This window comes from Penaeus vannamei, chromosome 5 (genome assembly GCF_042767895.1).
Source record: "Penaeus vannamei isolate JL-2024 chromosome 5, ASM4276789v1, whole genome shotgun sequence".
Classification (NCBI taxonomy): domain Eukaryota; kingdom Metazoa; phylum Arthropoda; class Malacostraca; order Decapoda; family Penaeidae; genus Penaeus; species Penaeus vannamei.
In genome coordinates, this window is record NC_091553.1 from 39,662,133 (window position 1) to 39,674,632 (window position 12,500).

The following is a 12,500-nucleotide window of genomic DNA, read 5'->3' on the forward strand; positions in this document are numbered from 1 at the left end:
CCATCCACGTACATACGACACTCCCACGTACACACAGACAAACACGCACATCACCCCCCCACACACACCCCTCCCCCTACACATACCACTTCAGATGACCCCCTCCCCCCAAAAAAAAAAAAAAAAAAAAAAAAAAAAACACAGACGCGCCACTGACACGCTTGGCCTGACGCCACCCCCTACATCCTCTCCATTAACCTTATTAAGCTCCCAGACTACAGATTCCCCCCCCCTCCTTCCCCTCTCTCCCTTTCCTTTCCGCTCCCCCATTCTCTTTCTTTCCCCTCTTCCTCTTCTCTTTTCTTTCCCCTCTCTCACTCTCCCCCATCCCCTCCTCTCCCACTTCCCTTTTCTTTCCTCTCACTCTCCCCCTCCCCCTTACCCTCTCCCTATCCCCCCTTATTCTCCCCTTTCCCCCTCTTCCGTTCATCTCCCCCTTTCTTTCCCCTCCCCTTCTCCCTCTCTTCTTCCTCCTCTCCCTCCTCCTTCCCCTCTCCCTATCCCCCTCACTCTCCCCTTTCCCCCTGCTTCCCCTCTTCTTCCCATCTCCCCCTTTCCTTCCACTCTCACTCTCTCCTTTCCCCCTCCCCCCCCACCCTCCTTTCCTCCCCCTGCCCCCACATCCTCCCCCTTCCCCTCCTGCATCCACCTCTCCCCCTTCCCACCCTCCTCCCCACCCTCTCCCCCTCCCTCCTGCATCCACCTCTCCCCCTTCCCCTTCCCTTCACCTCTCCCCCCTCTCCCCATCCACCCACGCACGCATAAAACTTTCCCACCAGGACAGACCGGTGAGTAAAGGTGATGGCACTAGACGCCGCCGGTGCCATAGAGGTGCCATAGAGCCACCGTAGAGTTGCCATGCACCCGGGATGCCTAAAGACCTCATCTCGTTCAATCTCATCTTATTGCGAAGTTTTATATAATAAGGATCATGATTTCTCGGAAGGTAATTTGTTGGAGAGCTATATATATATATATATATATATATATATATATATATATATATATATATATATATATATATATATATATATATATATATATATATATATATATATATATTGCTAATCGTGTAGGAAATATAATACGTGACACGAGTTTCGAGATAAAAATGGCATGATGATTTGATTCCTCCTTTATCTGTCAATCTATCTGTTTGTGTTTGATATATCTACCTAATTATGATCATTATTATCATCATTTTTATTGAAATCCAATTATCCTTATCATCATTATAATCCTCGTTGTTTATTCTCTCTCCCTCTCTTTTTCTCTCTCTCTCTCTCTCTCTCTCACACACACACACACACACACACACACACACACACACACACACACACACACACACACACACACACACACACGCACACACACACCCACACCCATACAAGCGTGTTCCATCTCTTCCTTCGCCCCCCCACCCCCACCCCCGACACACACACCCACACGGACACTCACGGACACAGAAATAGACCCGCGCTATTTTGCCAATCGTTTGAAGTGTCAGTCGCGTTTCTGAGAATTATAAAATAGATAATTAAGGTAATTCCACAGATCATTTCGAACATCGCCCAGACATCAGTGTGTGTGCTTGGCATCTGCGTCTCCGCCTCGCCCCTTTAATTCCCTTTGGTAAGACTGTTGGCTTGGCTTGTCACTCTAAAATAGATCTTATGGCATATATTGGCTTGGAGGCGGCGGGCGGGGGGGGAGGCCATGAAGAGCATATGGTCCTCTCGATTATATAATATTCGACGTAGATTCACATTCTCTCTCTCTGTCTGCCTCTCTCTCTCTCTCTCTCTCCTGTCTCTGTTTCACCTTTCTTCTTTTTTCTTTCTCTTTCTTTCTTCCTCTCCTTCTCCCCTCCTCTTCCCTCCCCGCCCCCCCCTCTCACAGAGTACATATATACTCATGTGTTTACGTGCGTGCTTGCGTTCGTATCCGTGCAAATACATGCGTGTGTATGTCTGTCCACACACCCCTACACCCATATACGAATAAGGTCTTTACGACGTGGCCCATAAAGACCCCCTACCCCCTACCCTTTTCACCATAAAGACCCCCCTACCCACCCCATACCAGCCCCTCTTCACCATATAGGCCTATGTAGCCTGAAGCATGAAGCGGGAGGCAAGTGTGTTAAGCCTTGTCGTTGGGTTGATGTAATTATAATAATACTTTTCTCATCTATCTTATACTTGAACAATGATGCGATTCGGAGCGCGAGGATATATGCAAATGGCGATGATAAAGTGAGGGTAAGGTTTGAGGAGCGTAGGTTAGAGCGTAGGTTAGTTATAAATTTGTTTACTGGCGGGTATGACTAGGCGAAATATAGCCTGTTGTGATGCTTACCATAGTGCACGTAGGTTCATGATTTCGCTTTTTGATGAGAGGCAGACGGACGTACGATCAAAACATGGTTAAAAACTTGGAAATATGACCATTTAACTCCATTATAATGAGTCCCATTACTTCCATTAAGTTATGGACAAAAGCAATCATTTTCATATATGGAATGTGCCGAATTACGAGATTGCTAACTTCCATAGCTTTTGGGGAAAGTGTGGGCCCAGTTGAGACCCAGTCGGGCCCACACTTTCACCAGGGGGTTCAAGAGATGCATTTCAACGTTTTCATTCTACAACGTGTATTTAAACACCTTTTCCTTGACCTAAACAAATGGAATCATGCAAACACATCAACAATGGGTGGACTTCCTCTTACGAAACTTGCAACACAACTATCTCCAATACCAATGTTTAGCAACTAACTGATCAACATTATTCGCAAACCGGCCTCCGCTTGAAAACAATGATATATAACCGTGAAATAAACAATCCAGTCCGACCGTAATTATGTAATATAGAGTAAGACTGACCACTAAATCACAGCAGCCGACAAACAACCGTATGTAAGTAATCCGTATGTAAGTATTCCCCTCTCTGTACGTGTGTGGATATAACCTCCCGACAGTCCAAGCGCGCAAGCAAGTCAGCAGTCGAGCCCCTCATAAGGTTAAGTGGAAAGCAAGTAAGCCAATCCCCTCATAACTGGAAAGCAAGCAAACGAACCCTTTTTAAGTGGAAAACAAGTATATCCTCGTAACTGGAAAGCAAGTGAGCCAATCTCCTCATAACTGGAAAGCAAGCAAACGAGCCCCTTTCTTAAGTGGAAAACAAGTGAATCCTCGTAAGGGGAAAGCAAGTGAGCCAATCCCCTCATAACTGGAGAGCAAGCAAATGAGCTCCTCATAAGCGGAAAACAAGTGAGCCCACTCCCTCATAAGTGGAAAGCAAGCAGGATCATCCCTTCAGTAGTGGAAAGCAGTAAGCGAGCCCCTCATAAAAAAGTGAGCAAAGCAAGCAAGTCAACCCCTCATCACCGCAAAACATGCAAGCTAACCCCCTCATCACCGCAAAACAAGCAAGTCAACCCCCTCATCACCGCAAAACAAGCAAACCACTCCCTCATAAGTGCAAAACAAGCAAGCCAACTCCCTCATAAGTGCAAAACAAGCAAGCCAACCCCCTCATCACCGCAAAACAAGCAAGCCACCCCCCTCATAAATGCAAAAGAAACAAACCACCCCCCTCACAAGTGCAAAACAAGCCAGCCAACCCCCTCATAAGTGAGTGCATGCCAGTGGGTGGGCATGAGGCGCCGCGGAAGGATCAGGACCCCGCGACCCTCATGCATTTGGCAGGTGACAGCTACGCCCTGGCTTATTCATGTCGGTGGCGCCCGGTGGTCTTTCGGGCGGTGAAAAGCCACGGGTCAGGGCGGGGCGGCGGGAGCGCTCTCTGTCTCGCGCTCTGTTTGTTTATCTGTTTGTCTCTTTCTCTGTCTGTCTGTCTCTCTTTCTTTCTTTCTTTCTCTCTCTATCTATCTATCTGTTTCTCTCTCTCTCTGTATTTCCTTCTCTTTCTTTCTCTCTCTCACTCTCTCTCTCTCTCTCTCTCTCTCTCTCTCTCTCTCTCTCTCGGATTGGCTTTCTATCCCCCGGAGTCGTTTCTGCCGCCGTGCTTTGCTTGGCTTGGCTGCACACTTGCAACCGGTGTCTCTCTCTCCCTCTCTATCTTTGTCTGTCTGCCTGTCTGTCTGTATGTCTATTTATCTGTCTCAGTCTGTCTCTTCCTTCCTCTTCTATGAAATCTAACACCCACTAACCCTGTCACTACCTTTCCCTTTCCTCCTTTCCCTATCTTCTCCCCTTCCTTTTCTCTTTCCCTCTCCTCTGTCCTTTTCCTTCCCCCTTCCCTTCCCTTCCTTCTCTCCTTACGCTTCCCGTTCTATCTTTCTCTCCGCTTTCCCCCTTACCTTCTTCCTTTCTTTCCTCCTCCTCTCCCCCTCCCCTTTTCTCTCTCTCCACATCCCTTCCCCTCTCTTCTTCTTACTCTTCACCTTTCACTTGCCGCTCCCTTTCCCCTCATATTTCTCATCTCCCCCTTCTCCCGTCTTCTCCTTTCGCTCTCTCCCTACTCCCGCTTCTCGCTTCCCATTACCCTCTTTTCCCTTCTCCCCCTCTTCCCCTCCCACCCATTACCCCTTTCCCTCTCGCCATCCCCTTCTCCTCTCCCCCTTCCCTTCCCTCTCCCATTACCCTTATCCCTTATTCCTACCTTCCCCTCTCCTCCTCCCCTTCACACATCTTCCTCTCCCCTCTTTCCCTCTTCCCCCTTCCCCTCTCCCCCTCCCTTTACCCTCTCTCCCTCTCCCCATTCCCCCTTCCCCCTCTCCCTCCCATCACCCTCTCTCCCATTACCTTCTCCACTGTTTCCCCTCTCCTCTCCCATTACTGTCACGTTCCCTCCCCTTGCCCTCCCATTTACCTTTCTCTCCCCCTCTTTCCCCTTCCCCCTCCCTCCCTCTCCCTCCCCTCTCCCTCCCCCTTCCCCTCTCCCTCTCCCCATTCCCCCCCTTTCCCTTCTTTCCCTCTCCCCCTCCACCTTCCCCCTCCCTCTCCCTCCCCATTCCCTCTCCTCTCCCCATTCCCCCTTCCCCTCTCTCCCTCTCCCCCTCCCATTACCTTCTCTCCCTCCCATTACCTTCTCCCTCTCCCACTTCCCATTACCTTCTCCCCCTTCCCCTCCGCATCCTCCCTTCCCCTCTCTCCCTTTCCCCCTCATTTACCTTCTCCCCCTTCCCTCTCCTCCCTCTTCCCCATTCCCCTCTCTCCCTCTTCCTCCTCCCCCTTCTCCCTCTCTCCTCTCCCTCCCATTACCCTTCTCGCCCTCCCCTTCTCACCCTCCACATTACCCTCTCCCCTCTCCGTACAGCCTCCCCCTTCCCCTCTCCCTCTTCCCCATTCCCCTCTCTCCCTCTCCCCCTCACCCTCTCTCCCTCTCCCTCCCCATGCCCAACCCTCGCCCTCCCCTTACCCTCACATTACCCTCTCCCCCTCTCCCTTCTCTCCCTCTCCCTCTCCCCCTTCCCTCTCCCTCTCCCCCTCTCCCATTCCCCCTTCCCTCTCTCCCTTCCCTCTCTCCCTCCCTCCCCCTCCCATTGCCTTCTCCCTCTCCCCTTCCCATTACCTTCTCCCCCCTTCCCCTCTCTCCCTTCCCCCTCCCATTACCTCTCTCCCCCTTCCCCTCTCCCTCTTCCCCATTCCCCCTCTCTCCCTGTCCTCCCTCCCCCTTCCCCCTCTCTCCCTCTCCCTCCCATTACCTTCTCGCCCTCCCCCTTACTCCTCACATTACCCTCTCCCCCTCTCCCCATTCCCCCTTCCCTCTTCTCCCTCTCCCTCTCCCTCTTCCCCTCTCTCTCCTCTCCCCATTCCCCCTTCCCCCCTCTCTCTCCCTCTCCTCCTCCATTACCTTCTCCCTCTCCCTTCCCATTACCTTCTCCCCCTTCCCCTCCGCATCCTCCCTTCCCCTCTCTCTCCCTTTCCCCCTCCCATTACCTTCTCCCACCCTTCCCCTCTCCCTCTTCCCCATTCCCCTCTCCTCTCCCTCTCCCCCTCCCCCTTCCCCCTCTCTCCCTCTCCCTCCCATTACCTTCTCGCCCTCCCCTTACCCTCACATTTACCCTCTCCCCCTCTCCCCTTCCCCCTTCCCTTCTCCTCCCTCTCCCTCTCTCCCCCTTCCCCTCTACTCCCTCTCCCCCATTCCCCCTTCCCCTCTCTCCCTCTCCCTCCCATTACCTTCTCGCCCTCCCCTTACCCTCACATTACCCTCTCTCCCCTCTCCCCATTCCACCTTCCTTCTCTCCCTCCCTCTCTCCTTCTCCCCCTTCCCTTTCTCCCTCTTCCCCATTCCCCCTTCCCCTCTCTCCCTCTCCCCCTCTCCATTACCCTTCTCCCTCTCCCCTTCCCATTACCTTCTCCCCCTTCCCTCCGCATCTCCGCATCCTCCCTTCCCCCTCCTCTCCCTTTCCCCTCCCACATTACCTTCTCCCCCACTTCCCCTCTCCCTCTTCCCCATTCCCCTCTCTCCCTCTCCTCCTCCCCCCTTCCCCTCTCTCTCCCTCTCCCACTCCCATTACCTTCTCACGCCCTCCCCCTTACCCTCACACATTACCCTCTGCCCCCTCCTCCCCATTCCCCCTTCCCCTTCTCTCTCCCTCTCCCCCTCCCCCTTCCCCTCTCTCCCCCTCTCCCTCCCATTACCTTCTCGCCCTCCCCTTACTCCTCACATTACCCTCTCCCCTCTCCTCCATTCCCCCTTCCCTTCTCTCCCTCTCCCTCTCCCCTTCCCCTCTCTCCCTCTTCCCCATTCCCCCTTCCCCTCTCTCCTCTCCCCTCCCATTACCTTCTCCCTCTCTCCTTCCCATTACCTTCCCCCTTCCTCTCCCTCGTCCTCCCTTCCCCTCTCTCCCTTTCCCCCTCCCATTACCTTCTCCCCCTTCCCCTCTCTCCCTCTTCCCCCATTCCCCTCTCTCCCTCTCCCTCTCTCCCCCTTCCCCTCTCTCCCTCTCCCTCCCATTACCTTCTCCGCCCTCCCCTTGCCTCACATTACCCTCTCCCCCTCTCCCCATTCCCCTTCCCTTCTCTCCCTCTCCCTCTCCCCCTTCCCCTCTCTCCTCTCCCCATTCCCCCTTCCCCTCTCTCCCTCTCCCCCCTCCCATTACCTTCTCCCTCTCCCCCTTCCCATTACAGCCCCCTCCCCCTTCCCCCTCCGCATCCTCCCTTCCCTCTCTCCCTTTCCCCCTCCCATTACCTTCTCCCCCTTCCCCTCTCCCTCTTCCCCATTCCCCTCTCTCCCTCTCCCCCTCCCCCTTCCCCTCTCTCCCTCTCCCTCCCATTACCTTCTCGCCCTCCCCTTACCCTCACATTACCTCTCCCCCTCTCCCCATTCCCCCATTCCCTTCTCTCCCTCTCCCCCCTTCCCTCTCTCCCCCTCCATTACCTTCTCCCCCTCTTCCCCTCTCCCTCTCCCCATTCCCCATTCCCCCTCATCTCCCTCCCCCCTTCCCATTACCTTCTCCTCCCCCCTCTCTCCCACTCCCCTTCCCCCTCTATCATCACCCCTCTCTCCCCCCTCCCTCCCATTCCCTTCCCTCTCTCCCTCTCCCCCTTCCCCTCCGCATCCTCCCTTTAAACACGTCTTCGCCCTCATCTCGAGCTTCCTCTCGAAACCGCGTCTTCATGACCATCATTTCTCTGATAAGCGGCGTCTTCACCCCTCCCCCTCCCCCTCCTCCCCTCTCTCCTGGTCCCTCCGTCCTCCTCGTCCTTCTCCTCTCTACTTGGCCTTTCATATCCTTTTTTTATTCTCTGCTTTCGTTTTTAACTTCTCTTCTCAATCTGACTTTGACCTTGCACTTATTTTTCTTGATTTCTCGTTTTATCCTCTCACTTGCTTTCTCATTTTCTCTTTTTTTCCCCTCACATTTCCCTTCTCACTTTCTCCTTTTCCCCTTCTCACTTCCATTTTCCCTTTCTCTTTCCCCTCCCCACTTCCAATCTCACCCTCTTTTTCCCCTTACTTCCCTTTTCCCTTTCCCTTTTCCCCTCCCACTTCCTTTCTCACCCTCTTTCTCCCCTCTCACTTTCTCGTTTTCCCTCTCACTTCCATTTTCACTTTCTCCTTTCCCCACTTACCTCCCTTCTCGCCCCTTCCTATTCCCTCCCACTTCATTTCTCCCTCTCTCTTCCCCTTTCACTTCCCTCCTCGACCTTTCTCGTCTCTTCTTTCTCCCTTTTCTCTCTTTTTGCCTCCCCCCTTTCTCCTTCTCCATCTTCCTTCCCTCCTCTCTCCTTTCAGCGCTTGAATCACCGGGAAAAGGGAGAAGGGGGGAGAAGAGGCAAGAGAGAGGGGAGGAAAGAGGAAAGCAGAAGGATTAACCACTCCTCCCCCTCCCTTCCCCTCCCCCTCTCCCCCCCTTCCCTCCCAACCAACCCGGATTAAATTTCGGTGAGATTTTTTTTTCTTTTTTTCCCCCCAAAGTATTCATTTTTTTCCTAATTGCACCTCACCCCTCACCCCACCCCCACCCCCACCCACCCACCCATCCCACACTCACCCTTCCTGAAATAGAGAAAGAGAGCTGGCGATTCGAGATAAGGTGGAGAATCTTCACTGCAGAGAGAGAGAGAGAGAGAGAGAGAGAGAGAGAGAGAGAGAGAGAGAGAGAGAGAGAGAGAGAGAGAGAGAGAGAGAGAGAGAGGGAGAGAGAGAGAGAGAGAGAGAGAGAGAGAGAGAGAGAGAGAGAGAGAGAGAGAGAGAGAGAGAGAGAGAGAGAGAGGAATAGAGAAGAGAAGAGAAGAAGAAGAGATATAGAGAGAGGAAGAGAGAGAAGAGAAGAGAAGAAGACATAGAGACAGAATCATAAACAAAGAAAGCCAGCGAATACCAATCAGAGAAAAAGACATAAAAAAGAAAGAAAGTCAAAGAAAATCAAAGTAATTAAAAATAAAATAAAGATAATAAACATAAATAAATTACAATCACTTCGTCAAAGGAAAGAAAATCAATAGGCCTACCGACTGGCCCCCTTCGGAACCGCTTTAGACAAGAGTCAAGGGTCCTCACGCAGACCCCGAAGGCTCTTGAGGTGTCTCCCCCACCCCCCTCCCCCTACTTAACCCCCCTCCCCCTCCCTCCCCTACACCCCTTCCTCCCCACCTGTCCCTACTTAACCTTACACCCTTCCTCCCCTCCTGCCCCTACTTAACCCCCCTCCCTCTCCTCCCCTCCTGCCCCTACTTAACCCTTCCCCCCACCCCCCTACACCTCTTCCTCCCCACTCCTCCTCCTCCCCCTACTTCCCTCCCCACCTGCCCCTACTTCACCCCTTCCTCCCCACCTGCCCTTCTACCCCTACTCCACCCCCCTCCCTCCCCTACACCCCTTCCTCCCCACCTGCCCCTACTTCACCCCCACCCCCTCCCCTCCCTCCTCTCCTCCCCCCTCCCCACCTGCCCCTACTTCACCCCCTCCTCCCCTCCACGTACCTCTCCAAGGCTTTATTTGCGTTTCTTATCAAGTTTCCCTATTTATAATTTCTTTTCTCTCCCTCTCTGTTTTCTATGTCGGTCTGTATCTGTCTATCTGTTCGTATGGCTGTATGTCTCTTATTCTCTCTTCTCTTTCTCTCTCTCTCTTTCCCGCTCACACCTCTCTCTCCCACTCACTCACTCTATCTCTCTCCCATCCCACTCACTTTCACTCTCTCTCTCTCCCTCATTTCCAATTCTCTGATTTTACATTCCTCCCTTTGATCTTCCTCGTTCTTTTTTCCCTCTTTTTCTCTATCTCGATTTCTCTTGTCTGTTCCCCCTCCTCTTTCATCACTTCTTTCTTCTTATCTCCCCACCTTTGTTGCTCTTTCTCTTCTTATTGCATTTTACTCTCTTTCATCCCTTCCTTCACCTTCTTTGCACTCATTTCTTTTCCTTTCTCGTCTTTCATCTTCATCCTTCTCCTGCTCTTTCTTTCTATTTCACATTCTTTCCCTTCCTTCCTCTCTCCCTCCATCTCCCCCTTTTCCTCTCCTTCACCCTTCCCCTTCTCCCCTCTCCCTCTCCTTCACCCTTCCCCCTCTCCCCTTTCCCTCTCCTTCACCCTCTCCCTCCCTCCATCTCCCCCTCTTCCTCTCCTTCTCCTTTTCCCTTCCTCCCTCATCCTCCATCTCCTTCTCCCTTCCTCCCTCCATCTCCCCCTCTTCCTCTCCTTCCCCCTTCTTCCTCTCCTTCTCCTTCTCCCTTCCCCCTCTCCATCTCCTTCTCCCTTCCTCCCTCCATCTCCTTCTCCCTTCCTCCCTCCATCTCCTCACCCCCTCTTCCTCCCTCCCTCTATAACCAACTGGGGCATCTTCTTGAGACTAAAATCCGTCCTTCTTTGGCGTTCAATTAACCCTTTTCCTCCTCCTCCTCCTCCTCCTCCTCTTCTACCAACCACTCTCCCTCCCCACCCTATCACTATCCCCCGCCCATTTTCCCCTCTCCGGCTTTCACTACACTCCCCTATTCCTATGCCTCTCCCTCTCCCCCCTCTCTATGCTCTCCCCTCCCCCTCCCTTCATACCTACCCTATCTCTATCCCTATCTCTCCCTCTCCCTCTCCCCTTTCCCTCTCCTCCCTTTACTCCCACTCCCTATTCCTATCCCCCTCTCTGTGCTCTCCCCTCCCCCTCCTTCCCTACCTCCCTTTCCCCTCTCCCTATCCCTCCACCCTCCCCTCTCATCCCTCCCTTCCCTACCCTATCTCTATCCCTCTCCCCCTTCCCTACCCTATCTCTATCCCTCTCCCTCTCCCTCTTCCATCTCCCTCTTCAACCCTCCAGGAGAGGAATGAAGGAGAGGGGGGGGGTGAGAGGGGCTTAGAGGGATATAGGGGGGGGAGGTTTGAAGATGAAGGAGAGTGAGAAGCAAGCAAAATGAGGGAGAGAGAGAGAGGAAGAAAGAAGGAGATGGAAGGAGGGAAGAGGAATGAACGAAAGAGGGGAAGGGGAATGAAGGAGAAGCAAGAGAAAGGAGATGGAAGGGAAAGGTGAGAAGAGACGGGAGAGAGAAAGGGGAATAAGAAAGGAATAATAAAGGGAAAATGAGAAAGAGGGAAGAGAAAAAATAGAGATAAACGCGTAAGGTTAAAGGATGAGGAGAGAATACGAGGGGAAGATATGGGAAGAAAGTGAGGGGATAAAAAGGGTAGTAAGAGAGGGAGAGAAGAGGGAGGAGTAAGTCAGAGGGGGGGGAGGGGGGAAGGGGGGAGGGTGAAGTCTCTAATCTTAAAGAGTCCGAATCTTACGCCTTTTTTATGATCCATCTGCTTCTCTCGTTCTGTTTCTTTCTTTTTCTCTCTCACCTTCACTCTCTTCCTCCCCCTCCCCCTCGCCCCTCTCTCTCTTTCTCTTTCTCTCTCTCTGTCACTTTCTCTCTCGCTCTCCGTCGTTGAAACTTGAAACAAAGAAGGAAGAAGTGAACCAGTAATCGGGTTATGAACACTTTTCCTCCTCTTCCTCCTTCCCTTCCTGCTTCTGCTCCTCCTCTTGCCCCCCTCCCCCTCGTCCTGATCCAGCTCCAGTTCTTGCTCCTCCCATTTCTCTTTTTTTTTTAGATGCTTTTCTTCCACCTATCACCACCCCCTTCTTTCCATTCTCCTTCCCATCTCCTGGTTGTCTCCTTCTTTCTATCTTCTTCCTCCTCCACCTTCTCACTCTTCCTCTATTCTTTCTGCCTCATATCCCTCTTTCCATTCCTTTATTCTCCGTCCCCTTCCCCCATCTCCCTCTTCCTCTTCCCTCTCCCTCCTCCCTTCCCTTCCCTTTCCCTCTCTCCTCCTCCTCTCCTATTTCTTATATTCTCTCTCCCTCTCATTTTCGTTTCCCTCTTCTTCCACTTTTCCCCTCAATTTCCTCCTATTCTTATATTCCTCTTATCCTTCTTTATCTCTCTTTCTCTGCGTCCCTCCTCCCTAACCTCGCTCTCCCCCTTTTCCTCCCTTCCCCCTATCTTATCTCCTATCTCTCCCCCTTTCCTCTGCTTCCTCTGCCCTCCTCTCCTCCTTTCCTCCCCTCCTTCTCTTCCCCCCTCTCTATCCCTTCCTCCCTTATTCTCCCCTTTTTATTTCCTTCTCTTTCCCCTTTATATCCTCTCATATTTCTCCGTTATCTCTCTTACTCCCATTTCTTCCCTTGTCTCCAACCTCTTTCCCTTTGCTCCTTTCCTCCTTCTATTCCCACATTATCTCTTGTCTTATTTAGTTCTTCCAGCATACCTTCTCTTCCCTTTACTCCCTTTTTCCCCTTCCCTCCCTCCCCTCCCTCTCATCCCATTCCTCTTCTCTTCGCTCCCTCCCATCCTATCTCTTCCCTTCCCTCCCTCCCATCCTATCTCTTCTCCTTCCTTTCCCACTCCCATCCCCTTCCTCTTCCCTTCCCTCCCTCCAATCCCTTGTCATTCCTTCCCTCCCACCCTCTCCTCCTCCCTTTCCCTCCCACCCTCTCCCTCTCATCCCATCTCTTCCCTTCCCTCCCTCCCATCCTATCTCTTCTCTTCCTTCCCTCCCCTCCCTTCTCTTCCCTTCCTTCCCTCCCATCCCTTCCTCCTCGCCACG